The following is a 24,845-nucleotide window of genomic DNA, read 5'->3' as shown; positions in this document are numbered from 1 at the left end:
TCTCGCAGGCATACGTTTAATCTAGTGCTGGAAGGTTCCTTGGAGAATGGCAGCCCATACTTCACAGAGTGCAGCACTGAGGAGAGGTATCTATGTCGGTCGGTGAGGCTTGGCACGAAGTCTGCGTTAAAACCAACCCAAAGGTGTTCTCTAGGATTCAGGTCAGGACTCTATTCCAGCCCATTACAGGGATGTTACTGTCGTGTAACCACTCCGTCACAGGCCATGCATTATAAACACGTGCTCGATCGTGTTGAAAGATGTAATCGCCATCCTCGAATTGCTCTTTAACATTGGGAAGCAAGAAGGTGCTCAAAACAACAATGTAGGCCTTTTCTGTGATAGTGCCACGCATAACAGCAAGGGGTGCAAGCCCCCTCCATGAGAAACACGACCACACCATAACACCACCGCCTCCGCATTTTAATGTTGCCACTACACACGATGGCAGATGATCACTGGGCATTTGGCATACCCACACCCTACCATCGGATCGCCACACTGTGTACCGTGATTCGTCACTCCATACAACGTTTTTCCATTGTTCGATGTTTACGCTCCTTACACGAAGCGAGGCGTCGTTTGGCATTTACCGGCGTGATGTGTGGCTTATGAACAGCCGCTCGACCATGAAATCCGTTTTCTCACCTCCCGCCTAACTGTCACAGTACTTGCAGTGGATCCTGATGCCTGGAACTCCTGTGTGATGCTGTGGATAGATGTCTGCCTATTACACATTACGACCCTCTTCAGCTGTCGGCAGTCTGTGTCAGTCAAGAGACGTGGTCGGCCTGTACGCTTTTGTGCTGCACGCCCCCTTCACGTTTCCACTTCACTATCACATCGGAAACAGTGGACCTAGGGATGTTTCAGAGTGTGGAAATCTTGCTTACAGACGTATGACACAAGTGACACCCAATCACCTGACAACGTTCGAAGTTGGGCGCTAATGACCACTGTAGTTGTGCGCCCTAAAACCACACACAAAAAAAACCACGTTCGAAGTCCGTGAGTTCCGCGGAGCGCCCCATTCTGCTCTCTCACGATGTCTGATGACTACTGAGGTCGCTGATATGGAGTATCCGGCAGCACAATGCACCTAATATGAAAAACGTTTGTTTTTTGGGGTGTCCGGATACTTTTGATTACAGTGTATCATAGCGCAATGATTTCGATAGACTTGCGCACCACCCCTCTATCATGACGTACGTCAGCGGTGGGGATTCACTTGATCACCTGCTATCAGTCCTAACACCGTCTACAGCGCTCAAAATCGACCAGGTTGCTCTTTTAAGCGGGATCACCAATATTTTCTCCGGTAAGCTTACATAAAGTTTACAAGATGATATGCGAGTACTGTGATTTGCTTATAACTAAATCTTATACAATATTCCATACAACATAATCCAACTTTTGTTGATGACGGCGACACATCTGCCTACAGTGATAAATAACTTATTTGGAGTTTTGGTACTCTATTTCCTATGGGAATATTTATCGACTGTCATTTTTATTTCGAAACTTAAGTTCTGAAGCTGTATTTGAGTTTACGCAACTGAATTTTTTCAACTGTGATTCTAATGTGATTTGTTGGCCACTTCCACTATCGCTTAAGCATGCCGCACGTATTTACAAACGCCAAGTATGCTAATATGGTATTTTTGTACGATGTTAGGTCGTGGTCCTAGAAACTCGTCTGTTCCTGAGGTTTCGTCTAGAATTGCGCTAGATATCTTCAGAGGTGCTCCTCCACTGAGTCTTGCCGAGTTTTGGACGAAACGGCAGGAACAGAAGAGTTTCTTCGACCACATCCCGAAAGGTTTACCAGCGACTATGTCATCCGGTCGTGAAATCCTTCATCCTATGATTTTTGTACGAGTTTTAATCACCGTAGTTGCAACAAACTCTCGATCGGTAATCACGATACTCGAGAACAACAGTATGTTACACCAGACTGCTCGCAAGGGATGGGAAGTCAGTCTTGAACGAAGACAACTGCCACTTCCCCTTTACCGCTATTCTCGAAGTGACACGTCTAGCATCTTAAAGCGACTGCGTACGACTGGGGGTTGGAAGGTGGCTTTCCAGGACTTTTGTTACTACAGGCACCTCTCCACAGTGCACTTTCGCGATAAATGAAAAGGTACCCATAGCCATCACAATTGGTGGGGGAGGCGCTAACAGTTCCTGTGTCCTGGATACGAGGCACCACTCGATCGCTTGAAGATTAAGTTACCGAAACTGTCTCTCTGAAGCGCATGACGAATTGGTGTCCTTGAGCGACTATGTACCATCTGGTAATATTTGAACCCAACGGCTACAAATTTTAAGACAATCCGTCATCTTCAGGTATTTTAATACTAATTAAACGGCAAAATGAAAAAATGGTCTAGCCCCCTCCAACCGATAGCACGCCTTGCAGGTATGACATTAACGTGTTTTGCTGGTGGGAGAAAACTATCTCTCATAAACTGAAAAGTGTAAAATTAAGGAACCGTGACTACGCAGTTGACAGGCCCTTGCTCAGTATCAATAAGTTCATCTTCTCGCCAGCAATGTGAATCTGTAATCGCATTTTCTGAACTGCTTTTATATCTCTCGCTTTGCCTCTGGCAATGGAAAGGACAGTGTTGATGCCTTCACTATGTACTGTTTTCGACGAAAAGTCTGTGGGTTACAACCTGTCACCAAAAAATGGTTCAAATGGCTCTGAGCACTATGGGACTTAACATATGAGGTCATCAGTCCTCTAGAACTTAGAACTACTTAAGCCTAACTAACCTAAGGGCATCACACACATCCACGCCCGAAGCAGGATTCGAACCTGCGACCGTAGCGGTCACACGGTTCCAGACTGAAGCGCCTAGAACTGCTCGGTCATAACAGCCGGCCAACCTGTCACCAATCACTCCTTTACAAGATACTTTTCCCTATTCGGGTAGTTTAGCCAAGGAACTTGTCCATCTTAACACACTATTAATGGAAAATGGATACTTTGTCTGTGAGATTATTGGACCACTTTCAGCCAAAGGACAGTACGCTGATAACATTCATAGCTACAGAATATTTTTCGTGACATTCCAGTATTTTGTCCATGGTTAGCAACAACTCTCTCCAACGATGAACGTCAAGAGATTTCCCACGCACCATGTAATATGACGGCTATTCGGAAAATAAGGCCCAATGGGTTGTGAAATGGAAACGACAATTACAACACGATGAAGCGTTGCACAAATGTGTTGGGCAGTGTCTCCAGTATGCCTGTCGATCGCGTCACGTCGATATTGTCAGTTCTGAGCACACAGTGAGCACATAAAGATGCCTAGAGTAATAGTGTCTCACGCAATAGTGTCTCCCGAAATAGTGTCTCCCGAAATTATAGGTGCCCACTGAGAGGTTTCGCCTGATTTCATGCAACCCCGCATAACGTAGCTGTCATGCATTTCCTTCTTCATGACAATTCTCGGCCGCAGACCGCAAGTGCAATGAGGACGTCCCCGCAGCGTTTTCTATGGGTAGTGTTTGATTACCCACCATTCATCCCGTACTTTCGACGCGCAAGTCGCCGAAGTGGCATCAAATCGAAAGACTTGCACCCGGCGAACGGTCTACCCGACGGGAGGCCCTAGTCACAAGACATTTATTTATCCCAGACTTGGCTGCCTCTGACGGTCATCTCTGCTCACATGAACTGCTCGCTACGAGGAGAACATTTTGGCACACACAGCGAATTGCTGACCAGTGTAGAGACGTGGCGGAAAGCACAGGAGGTTGCATTCTATGATGATGGTATTGGAAATTTGGTACAACGCTATGATAGATGTTTAAGTCGGAGCAGCTCTTATCTAGAGAAGCAGGTAGAAGGTGTAGCAATCTGTCGCAAATAAAATATTTTTAGTTTTCACTGTGGTTTCCATTTCGTGACCGATCGGGCCATGCTTTCCGAATAGCCCCCGTATTCCTCACCTTGTGGCATCTCTAAAGGATGATTTAACGTTATGGTGATTGGAGATTAGAAACCACACTGCCAGAGGGGTATGGGTCATGCAGGAGAGACCGCTCGCGCCGTTGTATGGTGTCGCACTGTACAACAACGCAGCACTCATGTTTTGAAACCCACCGAGCCTGCTGTTGGTGAGCACTGTTATATCCAACGGATAATCAAGAGAAAGCTGAAGATAATTTTGGTTACAGCAACGTACTTTTCGGACAGCATCATTGAAAGACCGAGAATATACGCATTGCGGGAAACATTATTAGTAGCACGTGGAATGTCGTTATTTCCACCTCCTGGATTCTGAAGAGAGGCTGCGCCTACGTCCACGGCGAGCAGCAACCCGCCGGACAGCTGAGTTTCGCACTTGCAGCGTCGCCGGCGTTGCCTTTACTACCGAGAAGTGCGACGTGGCGAACTAGACCGTTAGTTGTTTATTCGTTGACAGGTCATTTACAAATTTATATCAGAAGTGTCATTTACAAAATGATATCAGACATGTAATATTAGGGCAAAAACATCAACGGATGATGCAAACAATCACGCATTACGAATAATAAACACGATAAACGATAAATACGCAATTGCAATTTTAATCGGCGCAATGGCCTTGCCGCAGTGGATACACCGATTCCCGTCAGATCACCGAAGTTAAGCGCTGTCGGTCGTGGCCAGCACTTGGATGGGTGACCATCCGGGCCGCCATGCACTGTTGCCATTTTTTGGGATGCACTCAAGTCTCTTTACGCCAATTGAGGAGCTACTCGACCGAATAGTAGCGGCACCGGTCAAAGAAAACCGTCATAACGACAAGGACCACACACCCCTCCTATACGCATCGTCCACTGAGGATGACACGGCGGTCGGATGGTCCCGATGGACCACTTGTGTCCTGAAGACGGAGTGCTACAATTTTAATGGTCATCGCAGGTGTTTCTCATAATCTTTGGTGCCCTGCGTTGTTAGCTAGGTTGAGGGAGATGCGATTACCCACTGCCTTGTACAACAGCTGATTAGATTACTGCATGAACAGGACTGCAGAGTGCGGGGCAAGACACCAGAAAGTAGTCAAGAAAATAACTAAAGGATGTCCACAGGGCTCAATTTGTGGACCAACATTTTGGAACATTGCTATCGAGCCACTTCTTTGGATGTGGATGACAGAGTAAACGGAGTAGTCGCTTATGCACATGACTCTTACTACTTGTATCAGCAAACTCACGAGTACACCTAGAAAAACAAAACTATACAATGTCTCATAAGTACACTGATCAGCCAGAATATAATTACCACCTACCTAACAGCCGATATGTTCGCCTTTGACAAGGATAACAGTGGCGACATGTCGTGGCATGGAAGCTATGAGGCCTTGATAGGTCGCAGGAGAGAACTGCACACACAAGTCATCTAATTCCCGTAAATTCCAGGGAGGCGGCCCATGCGCTCCGAGCTCCGACGCCACGTCCTATCACATCCCAGATATGTTCGATCGGGTTTGGATCTGGAGAGTTGGGGGGCCAGAACAACAACTAGAACTCGCGTCTGTGTTCCTCGAACCACTCCACCACACTCCTGGTCTTGTAACATGGCGCGTTATCTTGTTGAAAAATGCCACTACCGTCGGGAAACGTGGTTTCCATGAAGTGGTGTGTGTGGTCTGCAGCCAGTGTACGATACTCCTTGGTCGTCATGGTGCCTTGCATAGCTCCACTGGACCCATGGATACCCACGGGAATGATTCCCAGAGCATAATGGAGCCGCTTCCAGCTTGTCTCCGTCCCGCAGCACAGGTATGGAGGAGCTGTTCCTCTGCAAGACGACGGATTCGCGTCCTCCCATCCGCATGATGAAGAAGGTATCGGGATTCATTAGGCCATGCAACACACTGCTACTGCGCCAACGTTCAGTGCCGATGGTCACGTGCCCATTTCAGGGGTAGTTGAAGATGTCGTGGTGTTACTTGTGGTGTCACCGCCAGACACCACACTTGCTAGGTGGTAGCCTTTAAATCGGCCGCGGTCCATTAGTATACGCCGGACCCGCGTGTCGCCACTGTCAGTGATTGCAGACCGAGCGCCACCACACGGCAGGTCTAGAGAGACTTACTAGCACTCGCCCCAGTTGTACAGCCGCCGGCCGCGGTGGTCTCGCGTTTCTAGGCGCTCAGTCCGGAGCCGCGTGACTGCTGCGGTCGCAGGTTCGAATCCTGCCTCGGGCATGGATGTGTGTGATGTCCTTAGGTTAGTTAGGTTTAAGTAGTTCTAAGCTCTAGGGGACTGCTGACTACAGATGTTAAGTCCCATAGTGCTCAGAGCCATGTGTGTACAGCCGACTTTGCCAGAGATGGATCACTGACAACTACGCTCTCATTTGCCGAGACGATAGTTAGCATAGCCTTCAGCTACGTCATTTGCTACGACCTAGCAAGGCGCCATAGCATTTGATATTATTTTATATTGTTGGCATAACATGTACCGTCAAGAGAGATGTTCTACAATTATGGATTAAAGTTAAGTATTACAGCAACTGCGTCCGTTTTTCTAAGTTCTCATTTCCTTGTAATGTTCCAGACCTCACGCCAATCTGCATGAGTTTAAGCGCGTGCCTTTCGGCTTCCTCTCATTGTGACTTGGCTGTCTTGCCAAGTCACAACATTAATAATGGCACAGGCACAAATTGTCGGCTGCGGAGGCCCATCGCTACGAGTGTTAGGTGTATTGTGTGTTCAGAGACGTACTCTGCCCAGTATTAAAGTATGATGTTAGTTCGGCCATAGTTCGCCGCCTATCCTGTTTTACCAGTCTGCCCATCCTACGACATCCGCCATCTGTAATGAGGGAGGGCCGCCCAACTCCGCGACGCCTGGACGTGATTTCACCTAGGTTTCACCACGTGTTGAAGACACTCACCACAAAGTTCCTCGAACATCCGACAAGTCTTGCAGTTTCCGGAGTTCTCGTTCCTGGCCTCCAGGCCATCACAATCTGCCCTCGGTCATACCCAGACAGACCGTGCTTCTTCCACATTCTACTCACGGACAGCACGCTTTGATACCACATGCACCTTGCGTGTGTCTGACTAGTAATCATTCCTCGTCAGGTGACGCTGCTATCGCCTGGACGGGTTTACATCGATAGTAGGTAGGCAGTCGTAATGTTTTGGCTGATCAGTATTAAAGTGACTGGTACTAACAAAACAAACTCAAAATAGCTACAAACAAAAGAGTACAGCTACAGGGTGTTTCAAAAATGACCGGTATATTTGAAACGGCAATAAAAACTAAACGAGCAGCGATAGAAGTACATCGTTTGTTGCAATATGCTTGGGACAACAGTACATTTTCAGGCAGACAAACTTTCGAAATTACAGCAGTTACAATTTTCAACAACAGATGGCGCTGCGGTCTGGGAAACTCTATAGTACGATATTTTCCACATATCCACCATGCGTAGCAATAATATGGCGTAGTCTCTGAATCAAATTACCCGAAACCTTTGACAACGTGTCTGGCGGAATGGCTTCACATGCAGATGAGATGTACTGCTTCAGCTGTTTAATTGTTTCTGGATTCTGGCGGTACACCTGGTCTTTCAGAAAGAAGTCACAGGGGTTCATGTCTGGCGAATAGGGAGGCCAATCCACGCCGCCTCCTGTATGTTTCAGATAGCCTAAAGCAATCACACGATCATCGAAATATTCATTCAGGAAATTAAAGACGTCGGCCGTGCGATGTGGCCGGGCACCATCTTGCATAAACCACGAGGTGTTCGCAGTGTCGTCTAAGGCAGTTTGTACCACCACAAATTCACGAAGAATGTCCAGATAGCGTGATGCAGTAATCGTTTCGGATCTGAAAAATGGGCCAATGATTCCTTTGGAAGAAATGGCGGCCCAGACCAGTACTTTTTGAGGATGCAGGGACGATGGGACTGCAACATGGGGCTTTTCGGTTCCCCATATGCGCCAGTTCTGTTTATTGACGAAGCCGTCCAGGTAAAAATAAGCTTCGTCAGTAAACCAAATCCTGCCCACATGCATATCGCCGTCATCAATCCTGTGCACTATATCGTTAGCGAATGTCTCTCGTGCAGCAATGGTAGCGGCGCTGAGGGGTTGCCGCGTTTGAATTTTGTACGGATAGAGGTGTAAACTCTGGCGCATGAGACGATACGTGGACGTTGGCGTCATTTGGACCGCAGCTGCAACACGGCGAACGGAAACCCGAGGCCGCTGTTGGATCACCTGCTGCACTAGCTGCGCGTTGACCTCTGTGGTTGCCGTACGCGGTCGGCCTACCTTTCCAGCACGTTCATCCGTCACGTTCCCAGTCCGTTGAAATTTTTCAAACAGATCCTTTATTGTATCGCTTTTCGGTCCTTTGGTTACATTAAACCTCTGTTGAAAACTCCGTCTTGTTGCAACAACACTGTGTTCTAGGCGGTGGAATTCCAACACCAGAAAAATCCTCTGTTCTAAGGAATAAACCATGTTGTCTACAGCACACTTGCACGTTGTGAACAGCACACGCTTACAGCAGAAAGACGACGTACAGAATGGCGCACCCACAGACTGCGTTGTCTTCTATATCTTTCACATCACTTGCAGCGCCATCTGTTGTTGAAAATTTTAACTACTGTAATTTCGAAAGTTTGTCCGCCTGAAAATGTATTGTTGTCCCAAGCATATTGCAACAAACGGTGTATTTCTATCGCTGCTCGTTTAGTTTTTATTGCCGTTTCAAATATACCGGTCATTTTTGAAACACCCTGTATTAGTCAAAGGTGCATGATAAAGAACGTAATTATTAAACTGGATAACACATATTGACGAACGACTGGCTTTCGGTGTGTACATCAGATTGACAGTTGATAAAGCGACGAAACTGATGCACGAACTTGACTTGGAAGGCTAAACACCTTGTAAGTAGGCTGTTTATGTTTTCTCTATGTAAGTAGGCTGTTTAGGTTTTTTATTGGTAACGCCACCTCTGTATGACAATCACTGGCTGTGCTGTGTGCAGTCTGTGGCTGCTTTGCATTGTTGTAATACTCGCCATTGTAGTGTTAGGCAGCTGGCTGTGAACAGCGCGTAGCGTTGCGCAGTTGGAGGTGAGCCGCCAGCAGTGGTGGATGTGGGGAGAGAGATGGCGGAGGTTTGTAATTTGTCATGAACTGATATATATATTATGACTTGTGATGATATCAAGGTAAATACATTGTTCGTTCTCTATTAATATCTTTCATTTGCTAACTATCCCTATCAGTAGTTAGTGCCTTCCATAGTTTGAATCTTTTATTTAGCTGGCAGTAGTGGCGCTCGCTGTATTGCAGTAGCTTGAGCAGCGAAGATTTTTGTGAGGTAAGTGATTTGTGAAAGGTATAGTTTAATGTTAGTCAGGGCCATTCTTTTGTAGGGAATTTTGAAAGTCAGATTGCGTTGCGCTAAAAATATTTTATGTCAGTTTAAGCACAGTCGTGTAAGAATTGTTGAAAGGGGACGTTTCATAACCTCACAATACATACAACTTTTGAAGGCGCTAGGAACGTAATCACACAGCCCTCATGGAAGCCACAGTACGCTTTGCAGCAAGTGCGCGGGCACATCGCCTGTGTGTAGTGCCCTATGGAAACAGCGACGCGTGGAGAGAGAAGCATACCGCTCAATGTCGGTTGCTTTTAGCACCGCTTCAGTAGAAGCCTTTTGTGTGGTTCTGGGGATTTGCCGCACTGACATCACTGTCCCCCATAGGTCGGCTGCAAACTGGGTGAAGAGGGGGAGATACAAGGTTCGTGAATTAACAGGAGAAAACATTGCAGACATGCGTCAATTAAATAGCTGGCGCCTTGCAACGTGGCAAAGGGAACGGGAAACGACCGACAAAGACCGTCACGTTTTCTCCTCCTCCAATTAACAGAACGACTGAAGTTGAAGCACGCGAATCCAAGACGTGGTATGATCCACTTCTTGACCAGCCACCGCTCATACCCAGCACATTTAAGGGGCTCCGGAAAGGCTCAAAATCACTAAAAGTTCAATTTTTACTTTTTTGCGTTTTCTGAATCTGCAGACTATTACCTTTTAATAGATATATAATTTATTCAATTCCGAAGACTACAACTATTTTTAAATTTTTTTTGAAATGTGTTCTACATGGGCGTGACCCACTGTGGCGCTGTTAAACTGCTGTCAAATGGTGTTATTATTAACGTCCGTGTTCATCAGGTACATTTTAGTGATGTGAGATAAAGTATGTGTTGTGGCTAACCTGTGATGGTTCAATATATATCGCTGGTGTGATTGTCGATTGTTTCATGTTTATTTACTCTGTCGTTATCTCGAAAATATTCGTAATTAATTCTGTTTCTTGAGTCTCTGTTTTGTTGAAGTATAATAATGAGTAAAAGTAAAGTTATTAGAAATCCTCTGAAGGCTTTTAAGAAAAGGAGAAATGTTGGAAAGCCAAAGGTATGTGTTATTACTGTAAACAATAAAGACGATGACCAAGTGAGTGAACCTAACCTCTCAAGTACACCTGCCCATAGCAGTCAAAGTGGGAAAGAAAATACTTCACAGAAGAAGCTTGGTTCAATGAGTGAAAACTATGAATGTTTTATGGGCGAATCGGATGTGAATGAAATATTTGATATATCGGTTCTCAAAGGAATTTTTTCAAACTGTGTAAGATGTATTCATTGTAGTGAAGTTGGTCTGGAACTCTCCATAATAAAGCACGTAGGACTTGCTAGTGAAATACAACTGAAATGTGATAAGTGTTCATACATGACCACCTTTTGGAACAGTGTTGCAGTAACTGCAACTGAAGAAAATGGTAGCAAAATCTACGAACACAACAACGAGCGATGCTTGCTTTAGACAAGGAACGCCTTCAGGCTGCAGACAGGGCTGTAAAGAGTCTAGAAATACAAGCAAGAGTAAACAGGAGGAGGAACAAGAGGAAGCTGGAGGAGGAGTTTGCAGAGGATGAAGATAATCCATCCTATGGACCTGGAATGCACTAAAAAGTTAATCCAATCCTTGTCGCTCGATTCCCAAAACTTTTATTTTCTCATACTAATTGCATGTTTTCTAAGGATCTTCCAAACATATTTGTTTCAAACTTTCAGTAAATGTTACACAGTACCTTCTGCATAATTTAACACAGCCTTTTTCCAAAAAACTGTATATTTTTGAATATATAAATAAAAAATTGCAAAAAAATGTTGTGAATTTTCATTACAATTGAAAAAAATCATTTTTAATAACTGAACTAAAATTTTGTAAAATCCCTGTGTTACGTTGTAGCCCATATTCCAATAAATAATCTGTAAAAAGTTCAACTTCCTACCTCAAATACTTTGTGAGGAAAGACGTAATTTATAAGCGTTATTTTAACATTGCAAGTATAGGGCGTTCCGGAGCCCCTTAAACCAGAGGGAACGTAACCAGAGCGCTACATGCACATGTGGGGTATATGGGCCTTCTGAAAACGTCGCATTCTGTTGCAGTACCCTCATACACATAAGATATGTAACAGAATATAATTAATGAAATGAAATGTCACGCGACCCAGACAAATGGTGTGCTCAGAGCAAGGTTTCAAGAACACTCCATGACTTCTATAGACAAGAAAATCCATACGGCAGATCTCGAATAGACATACAACAAACACGACAACAGGATCCTTGGGACACCACAAACTCTGACACAGCCACAGGCGCTGATGCAGATATAGAAAATGACAAAAACACAACAACAACAACATCATCATCAGACACAGACTCATAACATGAGGAATGTAACATCTAAAATAGATAAATAAGACAATTTTAAGAAAAGCAGACTCGTATACGAAGTGGACTTTATAAATAATGTAAAGAAAATGACATATAAGCAAAGACAATCCTTACATCTGAGAATGCAGGCAAGGCTTAAAGTTGAAGTTCGGAGGCTCCCCTCCAGCGTGTGGACGAGAGCGCCACCACAACGAGTTGTTCACGTGTCATACCTGTACTCCTACATCCCACTCTTGTCATTCCCGTACAGGGTAGACATTTTATTTGTAATTCCCAAGCCCGGTATCGGCCGATAAATACGAAATTGTCTGAATACATTTCCGAAGAAACATTCAACGTTCTTCACAACATAGGCACTGCAATGTCGTATTTGTAGACAATGTCCACGTTTTCTGTATCTGTTCACCAAAAACTGATCGCAGAGCTACAGATGGAGTGTATGCAGAAATTGTATGCAACTATAGTGCACCGTCCCTACATACTGATGGCAGGACCCCAGGGCATAGCATGCTCACGATATCTTCTTCGCTAATGTGCGCAAGCGCGTGCGTTTGTTCATTACACTTCTACATCTACATGTACATCCATACTCCGCAAGCCACCTGACGGTGTGTGGCGGAGGGTACCTTGAGTACCTCTATCGGTTCTCCCTTCTATTCCAGTCTCGTATTGTTCGTGGAAAGAAGGATTGTCGGTATGCCTCTGTGTGGGCTCTAATCTCTCTGATTTTATCCTCATGGTCTCTTCGCGAGATATACGTAGGAGGGAGCAATATACTGCTTGACTCTTCGGTGAAGGTATGTTCTCGAAACTTTGACAAAAGCCCGTACCGAGCTACTGAGCGTCTCTCCTGCAGAGTCTTCCACTGGAGTTTATCTATCATCTCCGTAACGCTTTCGCGATAACTAAATGATCCTGTAACGAAGCGCGCTGCTCTCCGTTGGACCTTCTCTATATCTTCTATCAACCCTATCTGGTACGGATCCCACACTGCTGAGCAGTATTCAAGCAGTGGGCGAACAAGCGTACTGTAACCTACTTCCTTTGTTTTCGGATTGCATTTCCTTAGGATTCTTAAATGAATCTCAGTCTGGCATCTGTTTTACCGACGATCAACATTATATGATCATTCCATTTTAAATCACTCCTAATGCGAACTCCCAGATAATTTATGGTATTAACTGCTTCCAGTTGCTGACCTGCTATTTTGTAGCTAAATGATAAAGGATCTATCTTTCTGTGTATTCGCAGTACATTACACTTGTCTACATTGAGATTCAATTGCCATTCCCTGCACCATGCGTCAATTCGCTGCAGATCCTCCTGCATTTCAGTACAATTTTCCATTGTTACAACCTCTCGATACACCACAGCATCATCCGCAAAAAGCCTCAGTGAACTTCCGATGTCATCCACAAGGTCATTTATGTATATTGTGAATAGCAACGGTCCTATGACACTCCCCTGCGGCACACCTGAAATCACTCTTACTTCGGAAGACTTCTCTCCATTGAGAATGACATGCTGCGTCCTGTTATCTAGGAACTCTTCAATCCAATCACACAATTGGTCTGATAGTCCATATGCTCTTGCTTTGTTCATTTAACGACTGTGGGGAACTGTATCGAACGCCTTGCGGAAGTCAAGAAACACGGCATCTACCTGTGAACCCGTGTCTATGGCCCTCTGAGTCTCGTGGACGAATAGCGCGAGCTGGGTTTCACATGACCGTCTTTTTCGAAACCCATGCTGATTCCTACAGAGTAGATTTCTTGTCTCCAGAAAAGTCATTATACTCGAACACAATACGTGTTCCAAAATTCTACAACTGATCGACGTTAGAGATATAGGTCTATAGTTCTGCACATCTGCTCGACGTCCCTTCTTGAAAACGGGGATGACCTGTGCCCTTTTCCAATCCTTTGGAACGCTACGCTCTTCTAGAGACCTACGGTACACCGCTGCAAGAAGGGGGGCAAGTTCCTTCGCGTACTCTGTGTAAAATTGAACTGGTATCCCATCAGGTCCAGAGGCCTTTCCTCTTTTGAGCGATTTTAATTGTTTCTCTATCCCTCTGTCGTCTATTTCGATATCTACCATTTTGTCATCTGTGCGACAATCTAGAGAAGGAACTACAGTGCAATCTTCCTCTGTGAAACAACTTTGGAAAAAGACATTTAGTATTTCGGCCTTTAGTCTGTCATTCTCTGTTTCAATGCCATTTTGGTCACAGAGTGTCTGGACATTTTGTTTTGACCCACCTACCGCTTTGACATAAGACCAAAATTTCTTAGGATTTTCTGCCAAGTCAGTACATAGAACTTTACTTTCGGATTCATTGAACGCCTCTCGCATAGCCCTCCTCACACTACATTTCGCTTCGCGTAATTTTTGTTTGTCTGCAAGGCTTTGGCTATGTTTATGTTTGCTGTGAAGTTCCCTTTGCTTCCGCAGCAGTTTTCTAACTCGGTTGTTGTACCACGGTGGCTCTTTTCCATCTCTTACGATCTTGCTTGGCACATACTCATCTAACGCATTATGTACGACGGTTTTGAACTTTGTCCACTGATCCTCAACACTATCTGTACTTGAGACAAAACTTTTGTGTTGAGCCAACAGGTACTCTGAAATCTGCTTTTTGTCACTTTTTCTAAACAGAAAAATCTTCCTACCCTTTTTAATATTCCTTTTTAAGGCTGAAATCATCGATGCCGTAACCGCTTTATGATCGCTGATTCCCTGTTCTGCGTTAACTTTTTCAAATAGTTCGGGTCTGTTTGTCACCAGAAGGTCTAATATGTTATCGCCACGAGTCGGTTCTCTGTTTAACTGCTCAAGGTAGTTTTCAGATAAAGCACTTTAAAAAATTTCACTGGATTCTTTATCCCTGCCACCCGTTATGAACGTCTGAGTCTCCCAGTCTATATCCGGCAAATTAAAATCTCCACCCAGAACTATAACATGGTGGGGAAATCCACTCGAAATATTTTCCAAATTATCCTTCAGGTGCTCAGCCACAACAGCTGCTGAGCCAGGGGGCCTATAGAGACATCCAATTACCATGTCTGAGCCTGCTTTAACCGTGACCTTCACCCAAATCATTTCACATTTCGGATCTCCGTCAATTTCCTTCGATACTATTGCACTTCTTATCGCTATAAACACGCCTCCCCCTTCACTGTCCAGCCTGTCTCTGCGGTATACATTCCAATCTGAGTTTAGGATTTCATTACTGTTTACGTCTGGTTTCAGCCAACTTTCTGTCCCTAGGACTATATGGGCGTTGTGACCGTTTATTAATGAGAGCACTTCTGGGACCTTTCTGTAGACGCTCCTGCAGTTTACTATTAGCACATTAATATTGTTATTCCCTGTTGCATTTTGCCTACTCCTACCTTGCCGCGTCACTTCAAGTGACAGTCAACATTAAGTCCTAAAAATTTTATGTTTGCTGAACAAACCAATGTAAATCATTGCATAAGTACCTGAAAATGACCGGTAGAGTGCCAGGTCAAACACCGTGCTTGAAGTAAACGACTACCGGTTGCAATACCAAACGACCAAGTGCACAGGTTGCTTTATTCACTCAGCCTATCTTACAAATAGGAGATACGGCTGTACTGGTACATTTCGTCTTTGACTTGTCGAGGTGTCGATACTGCGCCACGTTCTCGTCTAATAACTAAGAAACGGTTATACGCAGTCTCTACACAAGTATATGATTGAGTCTAGCAAGGTGTAAAGTTATACTACTATGTGAGATGTGGGTGGAATACTTTTGGTTGGAATCTTTAATTAAATACCTTAATTGTTCTCTTTATAGCTGACATAAGTAAATTATCAACCACCAAAACAATGATAACGGAATTTGCCTACGAAATTAGACAAAGATCTCAATGAACTCTGTTACACACATATTTAATAAATTTTTTATAGTCGGATAAAATACACTACCCGATCTTGAATAATGCAAAATGGCTGATTCCGAAGTTAAAGACTCGAAACCCAGAAATCCACTACCAAATAGCTAAATGAAAATGGATGAAGGTCAACATATATAAACACTTTATGTAATTACTACGATTATTATGGACTTCTTAAAAATATAGCCAATGATAAACACTTATTTCTTCTTAGTTTTTGTAATGTATGTCACAAAGATGATTCTGCACGAATAGACCGACATACGAAAATACCTTCTTTGCTACTTCTTGTTACAGGAAAATTTGTTCTTGTTCAGTACGAATATGGAGTACGAGTTACGTGTGCGTTGAGTTAGCATGGAGGTTGAACTAAATTGTATTGTACAGTGAAATAGCTAAAAATATATCTATTCGACAGCAGCAACTCAACCGGTGTTCAGATCTTTTAAGAAAATGAAGCCGAGCATCCCCTAGATCAGTGTACGACATTGGATTTCAGAATCTACATGGATTACGAGCCTACAACTTTCGACAACAACGACGAACAATAACTATCTCAGCGTGCCAAGTGCTCTGAAATTGTGATCAGCTGCATAAATCTAAACTTACTTCAAAATGAACCGACTCTGGATTACAAGAGGGTGGTGAAGGTTAGAGTAAGTAATCAAATTCACATTAAAGAAATAAAACGAACATTAAAATGAGTAGACTAATGCCTTGGCAATGTGGACAGGGGACCTGGAATGTGATTCAAGTGAGCGCATATCTGGATGAAACATTTACATTCGTGGGAGTCGGTTCGTATTTGCCGAAGGATAGTGCCTACAGACAGAAAATTCTACTGAAGGATATGCGTGTGCACCTATTGCCAGAGTTGAAAGCGTATGGAACTTCCAACTGCAAACAAGTCTTCAGAAATAAAGCCTGAAATTACTGAATATTAATGCAAATGATTCGCCTTCCCCTACAATTCGCTACGCAGTTGTGGCTGGATCTTACTGTACTCGTGTCCGCCCCCATAGCTGAGTGGTCAGCGTGACGGATTGCCGTTCTACGGACCCGGGTTCGATTCCCGGCTGGGTCGGGCATTTTCTCCGCTCAGGGACTGGGTGTTTTCTTCATCATCATTTCATCCCCATCCAGCGCGCAGGTCGCCCAATGTGGCGTCGAATGTAGTAAGATCTGCACCAAGGCGACCGGACCTGCCCCGTAAGGTGCCTCCCGGCCACTGTCGCCAAACGCTCATTTCCATTTACCATACTCATAATCTGCAGATGACGGCTGCAAACTCAGTCACTGGTTCTGTACCACCAACCCCTCTCTGTCTGCTTCTAAGTTCAACTCTGCCGGACGAGACCCTCTCGTCCCAGACGAGCCTGGGTGTGGAGAAGTCGTCTAGAAGTGAAAACTGCCCGTCGCGCCCGGCAAGAACGCTACGCATCAAGCAGTTCCCTACAGGGCACTTCCGACAGATGTGCTTGCAATTTAATGTACGTAATTTTAACCTAAGTATTTGAGTATTGGCAATCACTGGCACTGATTCACATTTCATTGCCCGGTGAGGATTAATTTATTCCGATTAGATTTGGTTCTTTCTTACGTGTTTTACATAAGCTAAGGGACAGATTGGAAAAACGGTCGCTTAACAATAGCAAGCTTGAAAGGGTACTGTAGCCACCTTCCATTAGTCCGGTAGCCCATTTTCACTAGCATTTCTCTTTCTTTTCCTTGTTTATCTTTTCTCATAACTCTCATAGTGGTGTGATCGAATGAATGTGGTTGTGTGTCACGTTGCTAGACGGTGGCGTAGTCTGCTGCAGAAAGTCTGCGATAGTCGTACAGATTCAGCAGCAGTTGTACAGAATAGCCAACTCTCGTAGTAGTCAAGTAGGCAAAGAGGTTTGCGCTACTTGTGAGAAATCCGCCTGCGTTAGGTTGGTGGCGGAAATGGCATCTTTGGGTTTTCCGGGCCACGCGGAGCGTGGAAGCGGCTGGAGAAGAAAAAGGGAGGCAGTCTGCCGCCAGTAAGGGGAAACGTCCACAGCTGTGCTCCAGTCGAAGAAGGGTGAGTTAGACTGACTGCGCGGCGCGTTGTTACTTGGCGAGAGGAGAGCTGTTAGCCTTTGGTCTCGCTTTTCAACTCTGAAAGATTGCTTTGCCTTGTCGCAGCAAGGAATGCAAAACTGGCCGATTTTTCTTTTAGTAAATTTCTATAGCAGACTTGGATCCGCCAGAAGAGCGCCACACAAAGGTGTCAATAAGAAGTGAGCACTCGCTTCTGTATGAATGTCTGTTTGCCTTCAGCTGTGCCCGTATAGGCTTTCATTTTTCTAAATATTAATAGCTTTGCCTTCTCGTAAATTTTCCTTGCTTTATGTATCTTTCGTCCGTGGGGAGCCAACCACGTGGTTGAACATTAAAGTTTGTTGGGCTACCGTCATCACTAACTGTCCGATCTCATGTTTGTTTTTAAAGAATGTTAACTGTTCATGATGAATTGTGTACATGCCTCACATCCATATCTTAGGAATAAATGATTTTATACACAATTTTCTCTTGCATTCCGAGGTTACGTTTCTGCACCCAAGCCACTCACCTAGTAGCTTTCCTGTCAGCACATCCAAAGCGTTTCCTTACGCACAGGTCCAGTGATTAGTTTCCCCTTTTATTTTAAAACAAATGCTTTAGATTTAAGTCTTATTTTCAGGTGTGTTGCTGGGAGCTGATTTGCACAGTGTTCATGCATGTGCTATTTTATTTTAAATTGTTGATTCTCGTGAACAGTGCACGGGAAATACTGTTAATTACATCGCATCCCCTATGAGCGATATCACGACGTACATATTTTTATGAGTTTTTGGTCTGTGATCAAATTAATTTATTTTCCGACTCGGCCAAATCTTTTATTAGTTGTATGGTTAGAGTCGGTGGCGACCCTATTCTTAACGTAATAACCCGTAGAAATAGGTTAGTTACAAGCTTCCTGGCCGAATAAAAATTATTTTGTTAGGTTCGTGCATAAGTTTGTAGAGTTTTTGTTTTGCATATTTGTATTCTTGTTGCTCTTGGTTTATTTATCGATTGTCATTTCTTATTTGTAGTTCACTGTTGCTATTTAGGTTACGTATTGCAATCACGTCATTTGGAAATAGCGAGTGGAACTGTGTACGGTAGAAAATGGAGTGCCAAATGGAGAAATCGGAACGTTTCCGACATATTCTTCTGCTTGAGTTCAGTAGAGATGTGATTGCAGCGCAGGCAGCCAGAAACATTTGCACTGTGTTTGGGGATAATGCCTTTGGACACAGCACGACAAGGAAACGGTCTTCTCTTTTTGAGGAGGATCGTTTTGACATTATTGACTCTCTACGTTCAGGAGGACAAATGGTTCAAATGACTCTGAGAACTATGGGACTTAACAGCTGTGGTCATCAGTCCCCTAGAACTTAGAACTATTTAAACCTAACTAACCTAAGGACATCACACATATCCATGCCCGAGGCAGGATTCGAACCTGCGACCGTAGCATCAGGAGGACATTCGGGGTTTGATGAAGATCGTTTAAACATATTAACCCACAATGATACACGTCAGTGTACTCGAGAACGGGCCAATGTGATGAACTGTGATGATCATTCCGCTATCCTGCGATATTTGCTTCAATGGGGAAGGTTCAAAAGTATGGCGTGTGGTTACCACAAGCTCTGAACCAAAATCACAAAAATCAATGGGTTGCCATACATGCATCTCTGCTTGTTGGTCGACAGTTGGCTCGTGAACGACACCGACTATTCCTGTCCTGTATTGTTACAGATGACGAGAAATGGAGCCTTTATACTAAAGTAAGAAAAACAATGGTTGAACCCAAACAAAGCAACAAATCCCCGTACAAAGGAAGCGTGCACCAACAAAAGACAATGTAATGCATCTGATAGAACGGGGACTACGCAGCAGTTTGGCTGGGAAGTCATTCCGCACCTACCTCATTCACGTGCTCTTGCGCCGTCAGATTTTCACTTTTCCTACTCTCTATCAAAAATGGTTCAAATGGCTCTGAGCTCTACGGGACTTAACTTCTGAGGTCATCAGTCCCCTAGAACTTAGAACTACTTAAACCTAACTAACCTAAGGACATCACACACATCCATGCACGAGGCAGGATTCGAACCTGCGACCGTAGCAGTCGCGCGGTTCCAGACTGTACCGCCTAGAACCGCTCGGCCACTCCGGCCGGCCCCACACTCTATCGAACACTCTTCAAGTAACTTCATTTCTGGATGAAAATGCACTCCGAAAATGGCTCGACAAGTTCTTCGCCTAAAAAACGTGATTTCTACACTTGTCGGATCGAAAAGCTACTTCAGCGTTGGAAGACTGTTGTAAATAGTGAAGAAGAATATACAGGGTGTCCATAAAGTCCATTTGCAACTTCAAAATTTTATTACAACGGCAGTTGTTGAAATATTTTAACAAAATTTATTTTATTATAATCACTGCTTACTAAGTTTTTATATAAACTAAAATTTTGTGTTTCATATTCTCTGTTGATGAAAGGAACTAAACCTCTATAAAATGGCAACTCCTCAAGAGAGGGCACAATGTGTGTCCTGGTTTACTGAAACAAAATCCGATGTTCACACTCAACGAAACTTCAGAATGAAGTATGGAAGAGATCCACCATCGCGCCCTTCAGTCCGTCCATGGCACAAAAAATTTATGGAGACAGGGACAGTGTTGGATCAAGAGAGGAGCGGGCGACTAAGAATATACGAGAAAAACATCGATCGCGTTTTAAACGTCTTCAGTCGTTCACCTACGAAGTCCATCCGCACTGCTGCCAGACAGTTGCAACGACAACGTTCAACTGTGCATAAGGTCCTCCACAAGAACTTACGGTTGTACGCTTACAAAAGTGCTACTACTGCAGACAATTGAGCAAAATGTCAAGACAAAACGGACAGAGTTTGCACTCAACACGCTGGAACGCCTTTCGGAGGATGAAGCACTCCTCAAGCGAGTTTGTTTCAGTGACTAGGCAACTCCTCAAGTTTCCGGGACATTAAACAGACACAATGTGAGAATCTGGGGATCTGAACACCCCCATGTGACTAGGGAGCTTCACCGGGACAGTCAAAAAGTGACTGTATAGTGTGGTGTGGAATCATATGCAACCGAATAATTGGTCTATTTTTCTTCAACGAGTCAACATTACTGCAGATGTTTACCTCGATCTTCTGAACGAATATGTAGCACCACAACTGACTTACAAACAACTATCATTTTCCAGCAAGATGGTGCACCACCACATTGGGGACTGCATGTTCGTCGGTTCCTCAGTGAAACATTTCCAGGCAGATGGAATGGGAGGGATGGGCCAATTCCTTGGCCACCGCGTTCGCCAGATATCACTTCCTTGGATGTTTTTATGGGGGTATGTAAAAGATATCGTGTATCAAACACAGATACGGGACATAGCTGACTTGAAGCCAAGGATTCGTAATGCCATTGCCACCATTGATGACGCTATGCTACAGCGAACATGGCAAGAAATCGAGTACCGTCTTTGTGTGCTTCGTGCAACTAAAAGCGCCCATATGGAGCTCTATTAAACACTGTCAAAAAAAACTTTTCTAAACACTGATTACAGTAAACAAAATGTTAAAATATTTCAACAACTGCTGTGGAAATAAAATTTTGAAGTTGTAAAGGGACTTTATGGACACCCTGTATTATTGATAAGAAATGTCTGTTATATGTATCTGTTGTGTTTAAGGAAAAACGCTACGAACTTATGCGCCAACTTAATAAAATACAGAGCTGTGTCTTTTCTAGCACCAATCAAGGTAATTTGTGAAAGTTTACATTTGTGTCGGGAGGCTGAAAAGTGTTCATGACAAATGACAACTTTTTCCATTTACTATTATCCGCGTTTCCAAACTCGCGAGGACATTGCTAACATACTCTATACTAGGTAAACGACGTCTGAAGTGAGGACAATGTTAGCCCAGTCGTGAAGGGAACACCGGGCAACGTTCTTTGGCGAGCAAAGTCGTCGTCAATGAGAATTCAGTGCGGGCTCGTGACTTAACGCATGGACAGCATTGAAATAGGACAAAGGTAGAGGAGAGACTATTGCTTGTGGTTTCTGTTCGGCGCTGGACGGCTGGCCTTGAGTGTATAGCTCTGTACTGACGCGTGCTTAATGGAGAAGACGGATGTGCAAACTTGCCATGAGGTTGCCCGCTTGCATAATCTTGTTACGAGCTACGAATTACGGTGAGGTAAAGCCCGGCACTGCGTAGCTTAGTCCACTAATTTAGTGAACGATTTAAGGTTTGTAACTAGCCAATACGAGTAGTGGGATTCAACATGGTTTGTGCTGAGAGAGACTCAGTCGCGATTTACTTCGGCCAGAAATAGATTTCTCCGTAGTAGATCCGACTCTTAGGCGAGCTAAATACTTCACATTCTCAGTCGTTTAACTATTCTTGATATTTTCGTAGGAATCCCGAATGATTTGTGGGTAATTCTTGATTAAGGGCTGGCATAAAACGCAACGCGGTGGGTTTATGAATATTTGTATTCGTGCTTACGAGTTGTGTCTTGAGGTTCTGCTACGATAATTTACCGTCACCAAACGTTTTTATTCCTACGAGATGCTTCTACAATCAGCATTCATTTGTTCAGCAGCACGTTTAGTTCCAGCTTCTTCGCATCATCTTTCAGGTTTTTGAAGTTAAGTTGCGTTGAGATCTCCGTAGCAACCGACGATATCTCAGATTCCGTTCAGTGCTTGTTCTGGTGCATTATAATTGTCGGCTTTGGTTGGGGAAGTGTTAAGATAGACTGAGCCGAGTATGCTCATTACACATGTCTTTCTCTACATGTTTCGTGAGTCAGTTCACGAACCATCTGATAGGAAATTTGATCGTAAAGTTCGTTTATGCTCATACATCAACAGATGGCGCAAAGTAAGCTTTCCCGTTGTGAAATTATTTTTAAAAATATAGTCAAATACCACTGAACAAAAATTTCAAGGGGACAAAACTTTCATGGTATAAGAGGATATGTCAAACACGGCAACTTTCTGTACACCAATACAGGGGCAGCTTACAAGGTTAACGAACCCAAGGTCTGTAGAAGCTAAAGTCACTGAACAAACAATGTCATATATCACACTATTTTATTACTTTTGATAGTACAAACTCTGCACCAGACGGTTTGTTGATTTTGTGGGCATGTAAACCGGCAAAAACCAGGAAACGTTACATGACCAATATTTTATCTTCGTCTTCACTCTGGAATCTACAATCAACATTCTGCATCGCAATACAGAACTAAGTTAACATAAACATAGCAATGAATTGTTCAGACAGTCTATATTTCTGCTGCATCATTTGAGATGTTAATCACTGAAGCTTCTCACAATGGTATACAACAGTGTTGCTACAACAAAAGTGACGTAGCATGCCCACATGATACTCCTGTGTAGTGTCTCATCTGCTCAATAGTTCTGTGTTACGTGGAACAACTTCTGGCCTAACCATTTTCGTATAAATAATTAGCGTAAAACATAAATAGCGCTTCCCAGTAGCAAACCAATAATGTGTTGGATTGGCTTGGTGCATAAGTTCGAAGTGTTTTTTCATCTACATCTACATCTACATCTATACTCCGCGAGCCACCTTACGGTGTGTGGCGGAGGGTACTTATTGTACCACTATCTGATCCCCCCTTCCCTGTTCCATTCACGAATTGTGCGTGGGAAGAACGACTGCTTGTAAGTCTCCGTATTTGCTCTAATTTCTCGGATCTTTTCGTTGTGATCATTACGCGAGATATATGTGGGCGGTAGTAATATGTTGCCCATCTCTTCCCGGAATGTGCTCTCTCGTAATTTCGATAATAAACCTCTCCGTATTGCGTAACGCCTTTCTTGAAGTGTCCGCCACTGGAGCTTGTTCAGCATCTCCGTAACGCTCTCGCGCTGACTAAATGTCCCCATGACGAATCGCGCTGCTTTTCGCTGGATCATGTCTATCTCTTCTATTAATCCAACCTGGTAAGGGTCCCATACTGATGAGCAATACTCAAGAATCGGACGAACAAGCGTTTTGTAAGCTACTTCTTTCGTCGATGAGTCACATTTTCTTAGAATTCTTCCTATGAATCTCAACCTGGCGCCTGCTTTTCCCACTATTTGTTTTATGTGATCATTCCACTTCAGATCGCTCCGGATAGTAACTCCTAAGTATTTTACGGTCGTTACCGCTTCCAATGATTTACCACCTATGGCATAATCGTACTGGAATGGATTTCTGCCCCTATGTATGCGCATTATATTACATTTATCTACGTTTAGGGAAAGCTGCCAGCTGTCGCACCATGCATTAATCCTCTGCAGGTCCTCCTGGAGTACGTACGAGTCTTCTGATGTTGCTACTTTCTTGTAGACAACCGTGTCATCTGCAAATAGCCTCACGGAGCTACCGATGTTGTCAACTAAGTCATTTATGTATATTGTAAACAATAAAGGTCCTATCACGCTTCCCTGCGGTACTCCCGAAATTACCTCTACATCTGCAGATTTTGAACCGTTAAGAATGACATGTTGTGTTCTTTCTTCTAGGAAATCCTGAATCCAATCACAAACCTGGTCCGATATTCCGTAAGCTCGTATTTTTTTCACTAAACGTAAGTGCGGAACCGTATCAAATGCCTTCCTGAAGTCCAGGAATACGGCATCAATCTGCTCGCCAGTGTCTAAGGCACTGTGAATTATTTGGGCAAATAGGGCGAGCTGAGTTTCACATGATCTCTGTTTGCGGAATCCATGTTGGTTATGATGAAGGAGATTTGTATTATCTAAGAACGTCATAATACGAGAACACAAAACATGTTCCATTATTCTACAACAGATTGACGTAAGCGAAATAGGCCTATAATTATTCGCATCTGATTTATGACCCTTCTTGAAAATGGGAACGACCTGCGCTTTCTTCCAGTCGCTAGGTACTTTACGTTCTTCCAGCGATCTACGATAAATTGCTGATAGAAAGGGGGCAAGTTCTTTAGCATAATCACTGTAGAATATTAAGGGTATCTCGTCTGGTCCGGATGCTTTTCCGCTACTAA

Source organism: Schistocerca piceifrons, chromosome 6, assembly GCF_021461385.2.
Source record: "Schistocerca piceifrons isolate TAMUIC-IGC-003096 chromosome 6, iqSchPice1.1, whole genome shotgun sequence".
NCBI lineage: Eukaryota > Metazoa > Arthropoda > Insecta > Orthoptera > Acrididae > Schistocerca > Schistocerca piceifrons.
This window is presented reverse-complemented; position numbering follows the sequence as displayed.